The 4,305-nt window shown below is 47.9% G+C and overlaps 1 non-coding gene across 1 annotated transcript; it reads left to right on the top strand.

The window, feature by feature from the left end:
- Positions 1 to 2,824: 2,824 nt before the first annotated feature.
- LOC115032583 lies at positions 2,825 to 2,931 on the top strand. The gene has a single exon (XR_003838228.1). It is a non-coding gene; the product is annotated as a U6 spliceosomal RNA (small nuclear RNA).
- Positions 2,932 to 4,305: the final 1,374 nt, after the last annotated feature.

A 4,305-nucleotide genomic window follows, 5' to 3' on the forward strand; every position in this document is an offset into this window, starting at 1 on the left:
CTTCTGTTTCCATGCTCAAAGACCACGGGCATGAACCAGCATATTCTTTTGGTACCAGCACTGGAGCTAAAGCCAGGGCCTTGGGTCTGCTAGGCAGTGACTCCATCAGGGGCTTCTTCTGTGAAAGGAAATTCTCAATGTCAGTCTCTGGCCTCCACAAGCACAGGTGAACACACAAATACACCACATGCACATGTGCCGCGCACACACACACGCAGAGACAGACTATATAGACCATCTAATATAGATTGGCATCTCAGACATTGTAGTCACTCTCAGAATCACAGATCAAAAGAGCCACACCTTCACTCTCAGGGAGACATAGAAAGAACCCGGAGAAGGATTTAAGATTGAATCCCATGTGTCAATCACAATTACAGATGCGCTGAGTCGTGGGCCATGGTGTGTGACAGAACTTCTCCTGTGACCCATCAGTAAGGCACATAGAAAACCTGTCTTAAAAATCCAAAACAGAAGGGAATGGGGGGCAGGGGTCACAAGATAGTCCAGACATTTAAGGTGCTTGCTGCCAAACCTGATAGCCTGAGTTCAATCTCCAGGACCCACACGGTGGGGAAAAAAAAAAAAAAAAAAGAGTGCCTGAGAATTGTCCTCTGACTACATGTGCATTCCTCTCTGTTGTCTGTTATCTGTCTGCCTATCCATCTATACCTCTATCTCTATCTGTCTCTTTCTCGCCTCTGTGTGTGTGTGTGTGTGTGAGAGAGAGAGAGAGAGAGAGAGAGAGAGAGAGGGAGAGATTGTTAGAGAAAAAATAAAAAGGGAAGAAAAGGAAGACGTGGGGGGGTGGAGAGTGGGCAGTAGAGAACTGAATAGCAAAGGTTAAATCAACACAATCTGTGGAGTTGGGGTGCTTGTCTACCAGAGCCCTGGTTCAGCTTAGCTTTTAAAATTATGACAATGAATCTGAATGCCGGGGAGCTCTAGCAGCCTGGTGACTCTGCAGTGTCACATGATAAACTCCTCCAAGAACCTGAGCCCGCAGTGGTTCAGGAATGGTCGCCATGGTGCATCTTCATCTTGGAAGGCCTACGAGAAAGCTGAAAACTGGAGAAGGTAAATGGAGGCCGAGAGGAAGCAGTAGAGATTGAGGCAGCATGTAGGACCAAGGCCATTGTGCAGAGTGTCTCTGACCAGCCACTGGTGTCAAAGGAAACGAGGTGGGTCTTCCTGACACTGACTGGGGATGTCAGCAGCAGACCTCACTTGACAGAAATGAACCTGCTAGCACAGATATGTGAACACCTGACCCAGAGTCGCCCAGCATTTAGGGCTTCCCCCAATCCAGTTCCCAAGCCAGGTACACTGAAAGTGCCCCTCTGGAACTAACAGACTCACACACCAATTCCACCGAGCAGACCCCTGCAGAGAGAGTGGTGTGGAAAGGCAGTCACCCCTCAGGAACTGCCCTCCTAGGTCAGGAAAAAGGGGGATGGGGAGACGTGATCAGGCCTGCAGCCTCTGCCTGGGGGTTCCCCACGCTGCCCATCCCAGAACAAAGCAGGATAAATGAGAGCAAATTACAAGGGTTCTGCGCATGGAAGAGCTTTGATGGCCTCAGGGCAAGGGCTGGATGGGACTTGGTGCTGCCCAGCTCTCTGTCCTCTTGTGCAACCCATTCACCAGGAACAAGCTGGCACAGGATGAAGCCGAGGGAAGCATCCATCATTGTGTGATCCCCACTGGGGCTCTGGCAGAGATCCCCTCTTCCACATGCTCAGAGATTCCCAGCCATTCCAAGACTTGGGACTTGAAGAATCTTTGAGGCTCCAGCACAGCCCCCTAATCGCTGCCTTCTCTGTCCATCATCCCTGCTCCATTGATCCCTCTCTACAGAGGGTGGACAGATAGAGCAAGAATCACAGCTGGTTCAACACTCAGCCTAGTGCTGGTTTGAGGCAGGGCTGAAGACCTCAATCTTTGTGACAAGTCCTGGGGATAGGAACCATCAAGGCTCTTCTGTCAGTAGCTTAGAGCAGTAGCTAAAGTCAATGGTGGGGCAGCACCTGGCTATGAGAAACCCAGGTGCTCAGTCAAAGCCCAGGTTGCTTTAGGACATGTATAGCTGTGTTTACTGTCCCCAGGACCCTTCCATGTGTGATCCATGAAGTGGCCACAGGCTAGCAGGGATAGGAAGGAGTCCAGAAAGGAGGCACATTTACTGCCACGATGATTGGAGATGGTGGGAGCTGCCTAACTCGGCACTGGTAAAGAGCAGGTTAACAGAGGAGCATAGCTCGGGACTTACAAAATAATTGGGGTCTAAGCTGGCGAATCTCTGTGAGTTCAAGGCCAGCCTGGGCTACTGAGTTCAAGGACAGCTAGGGATACACAGAGAAACCCTGTCTCAAAGGAAAAAAAAAAAAAAAGAGTGGTGTCTAAGTGTCCTAGTGCATGCCTGCAAACCAGCTCATGTGAGGTAGAGGCAGGAGGATCAGGAGTTTAAGATAAGCCTCAGCTACATAAGGCCAGCCTGAGCTAAGAGTGTGCTGTCTCAAAAGGAGAAGAGAAGAAAAAAGGAGAGAAGAAAGGAGGAAAGGAAGCGGGGAGAGAGAAAGGAAGGAAGAGAAAGGGGGAAAGAGAGGGGAGGAAGGAAGAGAGAGGGGACAGGGCTCAGGGTAAAGGTGCTTGCTGCTAACTCTGACCTGAGATCTCTCCCGAGGACTCACAAGGTGGAAAGAGAAAAATGACTCCTGCAGAATGTCTTCTGACCGCCACACGTGAGCTGTGACCCACAAACTTCCCTATAGATAAGCAAACAAATAAACCGATAAATAAATGTTTCTTTAATAAAGGCAGACTTGTGCTCGCTTCGGCAGCACATATACTAAAATTGGAACGATACAGAGAAGATTAGCATGGTCCCTGCTCAAGGATGACACGCAAATTCGTGAAGCGTTCCATATTTAAAAAAAAAAAAAAAGGCAGACTACAGAAAAACCGCTTGCTGCACGCGCATGCGCACAGTGGAGAGCAGGTCGCAGGCAGGAAGGAGGAGAGCCAGCGTTGGACTGAGGTCCCAGCCCATCAGAGCCTTTAATTTCCTCCACATTCCGTTGAGGTTGTAACTTGTATTAAATCCATTTTGTTGACGGAAAAACTAAGCCACAGAAAGGTTAAGTGGCTTTCTCTGAGTCATACGGCTAAGTAACAGCAGAACTGAGTTTGTGTGATTCCAGGGCCCAAGTATCAAACCACTGTTTTATACTGGAGGTGGGGGTAGGGTCTCATGTAGACCAGGCTGAAATCACACAATTACCGACATGAACCATCATGCCTAACCCCACTGTATTACTTTGTAAACATGTTTATATACACGGTTCATTTAATCCTCTCAACTCCTTTTAGTGAAAGAGCTGAGCTTTTTTCCCAAGTGGGGGTGGAAGTAGGACATGTGTGCAGTAAGTGCAGTACCCATGGAGGCCAGAAGGGGGCAGTAGACTCCCTGGATCTAGAGTTACAGGTGATTGTGAGCGTCCTGATGTGGGTGCTGGGAACTAAGTTTGGGTTCTCTGCAAGCTTAGTACTTATCCTTAACCGCTGACTTGACTTTTCTTTTCTCTTTTCTTTTCTTTTCTTTTCTCTTCTCTTCTCTTCTCTTCTCTTCTTTTCTTTTTTCAAAGGAAGCAAGATAATTTATTTGGAGCTAAGTAATGGTAGAGACTAAAGTAAGCCCCAAGATTGACAACAGATCACACAGATGAAGATACTCGGAGACCATTTTTTGTTTCATTGTCTGCTTACTTTGTTTTGTTTTGTTTGTTGTTGTTTTGTTTTTGAGACAGGGTTTCTCTTTGTAGCCCTGGGTGTCCTAGAACTCTCTCTGTAGACCAGGCTGGCCTCGAACTCAGAGAGATACACCTGCCTCTGCCACCCATGATTAAAGGTGTGTACTACCCCCACCTGGTATAGGAACCTTTTTTTTTTTTTTAAAGTACAACCTCACTATGTAGCCTAGGCTAGCCTAGAATTTTAATCTTCCTGTCTCTGCCTCCCATATGCTGGGATTAGGGGGCATGTATAGGTGTCACGAAACTAAACTTAGAAAAAAATTATTTCCCCCCTTTGTGAATAAGGATGGGAGACCCAGAGAAGCTGCTGCTTGTCCAAGGTTACACCACCGAAGCATGGCTGGCCGAGAAGATTCCTGGAAAGAAAGTACAGATGTTGAAATCTGGAGTTTTGATTCCCCACCCCCACCCCCCCCACACACACACACCTCCAAGAGAATCTTCTAAAAACCAGGGATGGAAAACAGCCCCATGGACTTCTTGTCTTCTCATT

The sequence above is a fragment of the Mus caroli genome, chromosome 11 (genome assembly GCF_900094665.2).
Source record: "Mus caroli chromosome 11, CAROLI_EIJ_v1.1, whole genome shotgun sequence".
Taxonomy (NCBI): Eukaryota; Metazoa; Chordata; class Mammalia; order Rodentia; family Muridae; genus Mus; species Mus caroli.